Source organism: Panthera leo, chromosome D3, assembly GCF_018350215.1.
Source record: "Panthera leo isolate Ple1 chromosome D3, P.leo_Ple1_pat1.1, whole genome shotgun sequence".
Lineage (NCBI taxonomy): Eukaryota > Metazoa > Chordata > Mammalia > Carnivora > Felidae > Panthera > Panthera leo.
In genome coordinates, this window is record NC_056690.1 from 364,807 (window position 1) to 376,827 (window position 12,021).

The following is a 12,021-nucleotide window of genomic DNA, read 5'->3' on the forward strand; positions in this document are numbered from 1 at the left end:
CGGGCCTGGGGGCCCGGGGTCGGGGCCCAGGTCTGAGTACTTGGGAAAAGGGGAGAGGCATAGGATCTCTTGGATCCACCAGCCCCAAGTGACACCCTCTGGTCACACGTTGAAGCTGTGGCTTCGTGTCTAAGTCCTGGGCCCAGCCTGCACGGGACCGCGGCCTGCCCTCCACATCAGAGGGCGACGTCTCATCACTCCCTTCTCTCCTGCAAAGTTAGAACAAAGATGTGGCTCCTTAGGGATATTGCAGCTCTGTAAGCCTAGGTTTAAGCAGAGGCTGTGACTTCACTTGGTCTATAGTGGCTCCTTGTGAAGGGGAGGGGACCTGTCACATTGGGCTGCTGGGTCCACAGTGCAGGGCTGGCTCTGCCGGAGCTTGGGCTCCTCCTTCCTAGCGAGTACAGGAGGTCGGCACAGAGCTGGCCTGCTCTGACTTGTCGGGGGAGGGGCGGGTTGGGACCAGGGCAGTTACTCTATGGGATGTTTTCCAGACCCGGGTGGCTGTGTATTTATGATGTCTTTATGACTCTTGTTCGTCCACACCTTCCCACCCGCCCAACAGCAGGCTCACAGTTGGGCCGGAGCCCGGCTGCGGGTGTCCTGGCACAGTCTGCTTGGGGTGAGTGGCCAGCTGGGGACTCCCATGTGCTTGTCTCCAGGTACTCTGGCCCCGGCCTGGAGCAGGCCCAGCTGGGTCTCTGCTGGCTGCCCCCTCCTCCTCTCACAGCCTCACTCAGCCCATCCCCAGACTTGCGTCCCTCTGGTGCCCTGGTGCCCCCGGTCAGAAGAGGGGCCAGCTCTGCCCATATCCCCATCTGTGGTGCACCCTCCAAGGGGCAGCCTGTCCTGGCCTGCGGGTCCGAGTTGTGAGGGGAGGAGTTGGTCCTGTGGAGGCCTTACTGGGTGCAGCCAAGAACCCAGCAGAGCTGACGGGGTCAGAGTCACGGGCCCAGATGTGAGAGCAGCAGAGGGATGTTGGCAGATTGCACCCCGGGAAGCGACCAAACCAAAGAGGAGGTGGAGAAGGTTGGCATGCAGCCCGCAGAGAGGAGGCCCCGAGAAGCCCAGCTCTGAACCCAGACGGCCGTGAGGAACACCAGCAGCAGGAAGCCAGCCTCCAGGCTGGAGGGAGAAAATGAATTGGGGGCTGACCGGATTTAGAAAGCCCAGCATAGATCTGGCTTCAAGTGTGGCTGGATGCAGGAAACCACGCCACGCGGGAACCCTCGTCTCCCTCTGTTTACGGCAGCAGCTCAGACCTCAGCCTCCAGCAAGCAGAAGCGGGTGAACTTCCCCGCTGGTTCAAATGGAAACCCACCCCTGACCTAATCACTGTGGGCCAGACCAGCGCCTCTCGCCCACCTGGCAGTCAGCACTCCATAGGCAGGTGGGGTGGCCTCAGGCAAGAGAAGGGGAGCATCGAGGCTTGTCACCAGGAAGGACTGGATGCTGGACAGCAGCTCTGGGGCTTAGACCCAGCAGGCCAGACCTCAGCCTGCCCAAGCCTGTCCCTAATGGGAATCGGGCTGGGTGGGTCTCAGTTACTCCCCCTGGAGATGCCAGCTTGTTGGGGGGGGGGGGGGGGAGGTACATGGAGGAGCCCAGGCACACTTGTGCTGATATTCGCGGCTCCCTACAGAATTAATTCCAAGGTCCCTGATGCACTAGAGTCTAGCCCAGTCGGGCCTGTGTCGCTCTGTCCTCACAGGGCGTTAGCAAAAGCACAGCACAGCTAAGCCATGTGCATTCCCTTCCTGCTGTCAGCCCCTGTCCCAGCTATTGAGAGGAGCATGAGGGGGACTCCATTCTGAAGGGCGGCCAGCCACACCACGAGCCTCAGTGACCTACAGAAGAGCTGCCTCGCCAGCTCCCAGGAGATAATCGTTCTGGCCTCAGCAATGTCGTGAGCTAGTAACCTAAACACAGCCATTTAAAAATCATACAGGTTTGGAATTCATAAGATCTGTTAGAAACAAAGGTAATGAGCGCTCAGGACTCCCCCCTTCCCAGTGGATTTCCTCTGCCTGACCATCGTGTCTCTTGTGGGTGTTTGCGTCGGTGTATCTGCATGGCGTAGGTTCTCTGCAATGGTGCACATCCCTGCCCGCCTGCCCGTTTGTGGACCTCACATTGGTAGCTGGAAATTTGCCCTGTTGGGAGAGGATTCACACCGTGGAAACTGGTAAATGCTACAAATCAAGGTCATGTCATTTTTGTTAGAACACCAGCACACCGCTGCACCCAACCAGTATAACTGTGAGAACTAATATAGTTGTTTAAAGCCACTATGTTTTGGGGTGGCTTGTTACACAGCAAAGAATAACAATCTCGTGGCCCAGGAAGGCCTGGCACTGGGTGGCCCCGCCCCACCCCCAGAAAATCTCCCCTTCTGCCCACCCCACCTACAGGGCCTTCCTATACCCAGACCCTCTAAGAGGGACCCTGGCTGCAGAGCGCAGACGGTGACCTCTTCCCATCCCTCAGTTCAGATGCACTTCTCAGAGGGTGCTCCCTGGACACCCCACCGCACGCAGCCCTCTGGCCGGCCGTTCTGGTATTAGCCTGCTGGGTGTCCTTCCTGGTCCCTGCATTACCGAAAAGTAAACGTTTGCTTACTGTCTGTCTCCCCCTCCGAGAGTCCAGGGCAGGGATCTTCCCGTCTTTTTCACCGTTGTATACTTGGCCAAAACATGTGACGTGGGCAAGCATCTGATGGTTGCCGGCTGCCTGGTAGACTGGTGGTTGAGTGCACGGTCAAAGACAAAGACATCACTTTACTGGGCCTCTTCCCTGAGGCACGGGGCACGCTCCTTACTGTCTCTCTGTTAAGCCTTGTGTGTGCACTTCTCATTTTTTCTTATGTGTTTGTCTTCTTCTGAAGACGGTGAGCTTGAAACCCACCAGTGTCTTCCCACTTCTCTGGCAGACCCTATGCAGCTTGCTCCCTCAGCCCCGACACAGACCCCCTCCCACTCTGGATGCGCCGATTCCTCTCCGGGGAAAGCTCTTCTCCAGACCCTTCCACGCCTGCCTCCTTGTCATGCAAGTTCAGCTCAACTATGACTTCCTCAAAGAAACCTTGGAACATGCGGCTCTCCTTGCTGTTCCCTCGCCCGAAATACTTCCCACGGTGACCTGCGTGTCTCCTTACTTCATTCATGTGTTTGCCCAAACTCATCTGGGGGCCTTCCTAAACCATCCATCTAGAAATAGCATGCCTCCACACTGTCCCTTCACCTTGCCCTTTTCCGAACTCCTCACTTCCTGTCTTGTATTTCTGTTGTCCGGTTCTCTGATAGGACGTAAGTGCCCGTGAGAGCGGGGATTGTGTACAGTGTCTAGAATAGCGCTTGGAATACAGTAGGCCACTTATTAAGTGAATGAACGAACGAATGAATGAATGACGTGATTAAATGGCAGCCCCTCCCACTGACACACACCGTTTCCTTCACAGGAATTGTGCTCTGAAGGGCTGGTCCTCCCCACACAAACAAAGCTGGGCTGGAGCAGGGATCCTGTCTCTCCTCCCCAGCTAACCCCTACGCTTAGAACATTGACCAGCACACTCAGGCACTAGACTGTATCCATCGGCGGCTGGATGACAAAATACGGTATACCCAGACAGTCCAATAGTATTCATCCGTAAAAAGGAGCAAAGCTCTGATGCATGCTGAAACATGAATGAACCTCAAAACCTTATGCTAAGTAAAAGAGAAGGCAGTCACAAAAAGTCACATATCGTGCGATTCTTTTTATATCAAATGCTCAGAATAGGCCAATCCATAGAGACAGAAAGTGGTTAGTTGTTGTCAGGGAAAGGAGGATTGGGGGGGAGGGACTGCATGTATATGGACTAGAGGGATCCTTTGGGGGTTATGGAAATGTTTTATAACTGCATTGCAGTAAATTCAATTTTATTTAAAATTTAATAGGGGCGCCGGGGTGGCTCAGTCGGTTGAGCGTCCAGCTTTGGCTCAGGTCACGATCCCATGGTTTGTGAGTTCGAGCCCCGCATCGGGCTCTGTGCTGACAGCTCGGAGCCTGGGGCCTGTTTCAGATTCTGTGTCTCCCTCTCTCTCTGCTCCTCCCCTGCTTGTGCGCTCTCTCTCTCTCTCTCAAAAATAAATAAACATTAAAATAAAATAAAATTTAGTAAATGTAACTGTAAACTTAAAAATTGAATTGTATACATAAAATGGGTAAATTATATTGTAAGTAAATAGTACCTTAATAAAACTTAAAATTTTTTACTTAGATTAGCATTTTTTTCCCCTGCACAGATATGCCAGCTATATATAGGCTCATTTGTATTTACATTTCGTGTCGTTACATGTTACTTGCTGATTTGTTTCTCCAGTTTCCCCCATTGGCTGCACCTTGCATAGCTGTAGTATAATCTCAAAACCAGGAAACATGTTAGCCCAAAGTTTGTACGCCTCAGGATGCAGAACTGCTCTCACCACAAAGACCTCTCACCACAAAGACCTCTCCCCTGCCTCGCTTTAGCCACCCCCACCCCCACCATTCCTTGGCAACCACTAATCTGCTTTCCAGCTCTATAGTCATTATCATTTCACAAATGTTATGGATGCGAAAGCATGTAATAAAGTATACTTCTTTTGAGATTTTTTCCACTCAGCATGATGCCTTGGTGATTCATCTAAGTGGTCGCAATGTATCAGTCAGTAGTCCTTTTTTATTGAGGAAGAGGCCCCATGATTGGATGCACCACAATTTAACCATTTATCCATTGTAGGATTGGTTGAATTTTGGTTGTTTCCAGTTTGAACTTTGATTACAAATAAAACTGTGGTGAACAATAGTGTCCAGGTTTTTGTGTGGACTTAAGTTTCCTTTGTCTGAGCTAAATATCCAGGAGTGCAGTTGCTGGGTCACACAATTAAGTTATAAGGAAAATTGCCAAACTGTATTACAGAGTGTCTGTACCATTTTATAGTCCCACCAGCAATTATAGTGTATGGTGTATAGCGTGTAGTTTCTCCACATCATTGCCAGCATTTGGTACTGCTACTATTTGTTTTAGCCGCTTTGATAGATGTGTGTAGTCTTGAGGCGGTGTTAATTTGCATTTTATAATGGCTAGTGATGTTGAACATCTTTCACAAGTTTATTTACCATCTATATATCCTTGTTGGTGAAATGCTGCTTCATATATTGGCCTACCTTCTAACTGCATTTTTTTTTTTTTAAGTTTTGGGAATTCTAATATATTCTAGGTACCAGTCCTTTATCAAATACATGGTTTGCAAATATTTTTAATTATCTGTAGTTTGTTTTTTCATCCTTTTAGTGGGATTTTTCTCAAAACAAATGTTTTTAATTTGGGTGAAATTCAATTTATTCTTTTTGTTCTTTTGTGGATTGTGCTTTTATGGTATCATGTCTAAGAACTCTTCACCAAGCCCTTAGTCCTTAAGTTTTTCTTCTGTTTTCTTATAAAAGTTTTATAGTTTCACACATTTCTGCATGTAAGTCCATGATCATTTTGAGTTAAATTTTGCATTTGCAGATGACATGATGGTCTATGTAGAAGATTCCGAGGAATTTATAGAAAAAAAAAAAAACCCTCCTAGAACTAAAAAGTGAGTTCAGCAAGTTCTCAGGATACAAGATCAACACACACAGAATTTAATCACATTCTATACACTAACAATGTGCATGTGGAAACTAAACTTTAAAGCAATACCATTTACAATTACTACAAAGAAAATTAAGCACTTCGGCATAAATTTAACAAAATACATACAGGAGCTGTATGCTGAAAATTACAAAATGTTGATGGAAGATATCAGAAAAGACCTAAAAAAACATAGAGATATACCATGTTCATGGATTGAAAGCCTCAACATAGTTCCACAGCTGGGGAACCTGGCTGGCTCAGTGGGTAGAGCGTGTGACTCTTAATCTCAAGGTTGTGATTTCAAGCCCCACATTGGGTGTGAAGCCTACTTAAAGAAGAAACATAGCAAAGATGTCAATTCTCCCCTAATTGATCTATAATTTCAATGCATTTCCTATCAAAATCCCAAGATGGATTTTTATAGACATAGACAAGTTTATACTAAAATTTATGTGGAAGGGTATGATTTCCCAAATACCTAGAACAACCATGAAAAAGAGCAAATCAGGAGGATTCCCCTACCCAGTATCAGGGCTTGCTGTAAGACTAGTGGTGGAGACCGTCATGTAGGCAGAGGGATCAACAGAGATCAACGGAAAAGAGCAGAGAACCCAGAAACACCCACAAAAGCAGCTAATTGATTTTTGACAAGTGTGCAAAAGCAAGTTTTAAAAAAAATATTTATTTTTGAGAGAGAGAGTGCAAGCAGTGGAGGGGCAGAGAGAGAGGGAGACACAGAATCTGAAACAGGCTCCAGGCTCTAAGCTGTCCCACAGAACTGGATGCAGGGCTCAAAACCCATGAACCATGAGATCATGACCTGAGCTGAAGCCTGACACTTAACGGACTGAGCCACCCAGGCATCCCTGCAAAAGCAAGTTAATGGACGAGAGAGATTTTTTTTTCTTCAATAAACGATGCTGAAACAAAGTTTTGGGTTTTTTTTTTTTCAATAAACGGTGCTGAAACAATTTTCCCAGAGGCAAAATGAATGAATGAATGAATGAATGAATGAATGAATGAATAGGAGAAAACCTTCATTTATACACCAACGATGTTTGTTTTGAACGGGTAAGACATTGCTATGGCTCCAAAGCAGGAGTCACTTGCATTGGCACCTGAAAGACAAATAAGTACTTGCGCGTGGGAGGTGGGGGTTCGCCCTTCGTGGGCTCTGCGGAGAGCAGCCTCAGCGCCCACCCCACCTGGCGGCTGGGCCCTTTGCCCCCCTTGGGCCTCCTAGCCACGCCCCCAGCGGGGCCGGGGCGGGGTGAGGGTGACCACGCCCGCAGCCTGACAGATTGGGCGGGACAGGGCGGGGACCGGAGTCTTGGCCACGCCACTTCCGTCGGAAGTTCGTTTGTCTAGCTTCCGGTCGGAGGTTGTCTTGCAAATCCCGAACGTGTGTTTCCACAAGGGAGACAGCCCCAAACTCACTTTCTGAAACCTGCCTCGCGTCGGTTGTGAGTGGGCTCGAGTCCGACGCTGCGGTCGGGGCAGCCGGGCCCGAGGGCAGCTGTTGGCAAGTACGGGACGGTGTGTCTTCCGGAACGGAGGCGGCGGGCACAGGCTGTTTCCGGAGGGTCCTAGCCCGTCGCTGCGCCGCGCCCCGCCCCTCGCGCGGCCACGTCTCCGTCGGAGCAGCCCGGCTGGCGGCCGCCTAGGCTTCCGCAGCGCCGGGTGAGGGTCGCGGGGAGGCGCCCGGCCCGGGAGCCCGGCCCGGGAAGGGCGCAGGAGCGCCGGGGGGCCGCGGCACGGTCGGGCGGAGGCCAGGCGGCGGGCGAGGGGTGACGGGGCCCGGGCGGCCGCGGAGGGTGACCGCGGCTCCACCTGGAGCGGCTCCGCCCCGCGTTGGTCCTGCAACTCACCGTTGGTAGCCTCGGGGCCTGGAAGCCGGCCTGTGCGGCTGTTAGCGGTACTGGCTTCGGAGATGGGCGCACAGCAAGCCGTTCGGAAGCGCTGTCTGCGCGTAACGGGGCGAGATCTAGTGGAGCTACCCACAGCTGCCCAGCAGCTGCACCGGAGTGTCAGCCTGTGGCCTTTTGCAGTTCTGCCAGGATGACAGACGTGACACGGGGTCGGGACATTCGTGCGGAGTGGGGTTTAGAGTCCGCGTAGCTGCTTGCCTCTCCTTCCGCCTCGATTCCATTTAGCTTCTGGGTGCCTAGAGGGGCTTCACCCTTGCAGTGAGATTTCCTAGAGGAGCCGGGCCAGGCACGGTCACTAGTGTGGAGCAGGTGAACAGCTCGGCCTCATCCAACAGATAGTTGCTGAGTGTGAGTCGTGTGACAGGCACTGTTGATTGTAGGTTCTGGGACACGTGGGTGGAGTTGTGCGGGATCCCTGCCCTCCCTGAACTCACATTCTAGTGGGGCGACGGGGACAGTAAGTGAAGAAGTAGTACGGGGTGCTGCTTGGCGTGGGTCTGTGGGAAGGCCCGTGGGGAGTGGTGACTTTTGGGCCAAGGCCTCTGACCAGCAGCCAGTCAGGGAAAACTGTGGGATGAGAGTGTTTCAGGCAGAGTGAGCAGCAGTGTGATGACGCTGAGGGACGACGAGTGACTTTGGTAAAGAAGTAGTGTGTCAAGGGCGTAAGGAAAGAGGAGGAAAGTGGCGGGGTCGAGGATGCAGTGTAGGGAGGAGCCGGATGGTACGCGGCTTCCTAGTTCATGGTAAGAGGTTTGGGTTCTTGACAGTGTGATTGAAAACTACTGAGACCTAGTGAAGCATGTACAGGCGACTCATGCGTTTGATTTTTTTTTTTAATTGTTCCTTTACTATTGCCAGCATAACCCTTTCCTGGAGAAGTAGCTTTCAGTTAACATACCTCGAATGGCAAGAAAAGAAAAGAAAACTCATCTGACATTACTCAGATTCAAAAGTAGCTTTTTTTTCTTTTCTTTTCTTTTTCTTTTTCTTTTTCTTTTTCTTTTTCTTTTTCTTTTTCTTTTTCGCCAGTTGCCTCTAGCAGTGTGCATTCTGCTAAGTGTGAGAATATCTTCTAAGCGACTTTACTATCAATTTTGACGAGCAACAACTGAAGGGAAAAGAACACATAACAGCTACCATTTATTGAGGGCGTGGGACAGACCCTGTGCCTTGTTGCATTTAATCCTGGCAAAACTTTGTATTCTGTTTCTCATCATGTTCCTGATGAGGAAACTGGCTAAGAGTGGTTATGAAACATGCCCATGACCTTACTGCCGGGGGTGGAGGAGTCAGGACTGATGCGGGAGCCTACGCTTTACGTGGCATTGCTGTACAGGGACAGAGGCCTGCCGGCTTTTCACTTTGTGTGTCAGTCCCTGTTTACTTGTGTACTTGTGGTTACTAGCGTGGCCTCAACTAGATGCTGTCTTCTTAAGGAAATCCTGTTTTATGTTTGGCCTTGCTGTTTGTTTCCAATTGCCAGTAGAAACAAACAAGGTGGGGTAGACGGAGTTGTTCGCGTGTATATGGCAATCGTGGGAAGTTGAAGTCCTAGAAGTACCTGAGACGATTTTCTTGGCATGAAGTCCTTTGATGCAGATGGCGTGCATTTAGAGTTATGAGCATTTTGTGAAGTTGTGATAACTGTCTCTTCCCTCCAGGAAACACAGCAGAATGCAGGTAGTCAAAAATGGTAATGTGATAAAACTGATATTAAAAAAATTTTTTTTAAATCACGAATTGGGGGGCACCTGGGTGGCTCAGTCGGTTAAGCATCCAGCTCGTAAAATGTATGTGTATGTATGTATGTATGTGAAAAAAAAATTTTAATGTTTATTTTTTAATGCTTTTTTATTTATTTTTTGAAGGAGAGAGAGAGAGAGAGAGAGACAGAGCTTGAGCGGGGGAGGAGCAGAGAGAGAAGGAGACAGAATCCGAAGCAGGCTCCAGGCTCTGAGCTGTCAGCACAGAGCCCGATGCGAGGCTCAAACTCAACAAACCGTGAGATTAGAGCTGAGCCTAAGTCAGACGCTTAACCAACTGAGCCACCCAGGCGCCCCCCTATATATATATTTTAATGTTTGTTTATTTTTGAGAGGGAGACAGAGAGCGAGCAGGGAAGGGGCAGAGAGAGAGGGAGACACAGAATCCAAAGCAGACTCCAGGCTCTGAGCTGTCGGCACAGAGCCTGACATGGAGCTCGAGGTCACCACCCTTGAGATAATGACCTGAGCTGAAGTAGCATCCGACTGCTGATCTCAGCTTAGGTCTTGACCCTGAGGTCATGCGTTTGATCCCCATGTTGGGCTCCACACTGGGCATGAAGCCTACTTAAAAAAAAAATCACGAATTGGAATTCATGTTCCTAATAACCGCTTCCTTGGGATGTGCCCCTAGAAGTCTGACCCTTCTCTCTGCCCTGTTTTTGTGAGCACTGAGGCAGTGAGACCCTGACCGACTGAGTCCTGCTAAGTAAAGTATACTGGAGCCTGAGGACAGACACAGATGCCAGCTTATTACCTACAGGGAGATGTCACTTCAGCGGAGGCTGCTCTGGGCCTTCAGTGAGTTGTGCTGTCCGGCTCCAGGAGGAGCTGCGTGTGCATGGGAGCCATGTTTATGAGTTGCCAGAACGTGTCACAGTCCCAGGGTCTCATGCTGTGGAGGGCTGCGTCGTCCACCTCTGGAGCGGCGTAGGACCTCTTGGGACTCAGCAGGGTTTTTGTTTAGCAAGAAGTTCACATAAAGGGCGTTAAGTGAGTGGAGTACGTGATGGCACTGGGCTCAGACAGCCTGGCGCGTTCGTCTCCGCGTTTGCTTCATCAGTGGAACGAGCATCTCAGCAGACCTCCTCTTGCCCGGGTCCGGCATCGTCACGGCCTCGGGCCATTCTCCTCAGCAGCTGCTGGGCTGCCCCTGTGCCTTCCCTGCTCTGCCGGGCCGTGTTGTGTGTCCAGCAGATGAGGGAAGTCCGGCTAGCTGCCTGCTTGGGTTCTCACCCAGGGGACATTGCTTATCTGGGGTGTGGCCACTACCTGCTGCTCTCCCAGGGGCATTCTTTGTCTCACTGGAACGGTAGCGTCCGAGGGGTTTCAGTTGGAATAGTCAGAGTTGTTCTGTATTTGAAGAGGCAGTGTTGATGCTCAGGATGCAAACACTGTATTGTTCTGGAACCACTAGCTTGGTTGCTAAGGGGTGGAACTTGGCAGCGCCAAAGATTGAAGTTACTAGCCCGTGTCGAGCGTCACTCGGAGTGGGGGATGTTCGAGGGGGAAGGGCCGACTGGGAGCGGTCGTTTCTGCTTCCGGGGCTCTTGCTGCGTGGAGGAGATGCACACACGCCCTTCTGCAGTGAGCTTGCACACGGGGTGTCTTGGTGGCAGAAGGGAGTGGGCCAGGCACTTTACCTGAGGCCCCGCAGGACTTCGGAGCAATGTGTAATGGTGGATGTGGAAGGGCCCTTGGGGATTTGCCTGGTGGTCAAGGGGACGGGGCCCCCACGGCAGAGGGGCCAGCTTCTGCCTGAGCAGCACTCACCTGTCATTGTTGCCCTTGCAGGCACCACGGGGCGGGGGCAAAGACATTGCAGAGCAAAATGCAAACGTTTTCTTCTGTTAAGGAACTTGCGAAGAGGGCCAGCACATACAGCGTGCCCTGCGCAGTGACCTCTGATCCCACGTTCCACTGTATGTGTTGGTACCCATTCTTGCAGCGGCGAGCCTGTGATGAAGGGGACGGCCTGGCTGGCCTTTTGCTGACGTGCCTCGCCTTGCTTCGTGGGCGTCTTACCTAAGGATCAGCTGTCTGCAGTAGCCAGGGGAAGGCCTGGTGGACAGTATTTGCCATGGAGCCAGGACCCTGTGGAACAGTGATTTTTGGAGGGGCCTGTAGGATGTGCAGGGACAGGTGTGGAGCCTCCAAGAGCTCGTGTGTCTATCCCCCTGCCCTGGGAGGTCTTTGAGGGTGAAAGAGGGTACTGATTACTGCAGAGACAAAAACAGCATTGAGAACTCATTGCAGACAGGATCATCGGCCAGCCTCAGTAGCTCCCTTCATTTCTGTGATCCGGAATTTGGTTCAGTCTTCAAATATGTGCACAAACGAGCCACGGAGCCACACTGGCAGCCAGCGCTTTTCAGTTAGCTGGTTGGTACGCATTCTATCAGTGGTCCTTTCTAGTACAACCCTCGTGCTGGTTCTACGCGTGGCGCTAGACTGACCTTTTCATCTTCTTACCGCGCGATTACTCAGCCATAGCATCTTTGGCCTGTAGGTGCCAGACGGCAGAGTGGAACGTGTCGTTCTTAGAGCTGCTAGCCAGACACTCGTGGGTTTACACGGGGGATGCTGCCGTCACTAGTCACTCGACGCCTGGGTGTGCCAGGCTGTGTCGACCACCAGTGAGTGGGTGCCTCTTCCTGGGGGACGGCAGGAGAGGACTGTGGCAAGA

At 51.3% G+C, this 12,021-nt stretch overlaps 1 protein-coding gene across 4 annotated transcripts in view; it reads left to right on the forward strand.

Annotated features, from left to right (window-relative positions):
- The first annotated feature begins 7,031 nt into the window (after positions 1-7,031).
- GOLGA3 (golgin A3) overlaps positions 7,032-12,021 on the forward strand; it is a 42,183-nt gene continuing 37,193 nt past the window's right edge. For 2 of the 4 annotated variants that reach the window (XM_042910106.1, XM_042910109.1), the window contains exon 1: positions 7,032-7,324. The gene's annotated coding sequence lies outside the window, so the exon portion shown is untranslated. Of the gene's footprint in view, positions 7,325-7,776; positions 8,316-12,021 lie in introns of those variants that run through there. The other 2 variants (XM_042910107.1, XM_042910108.1) reach the window with 2 other exon arrangements.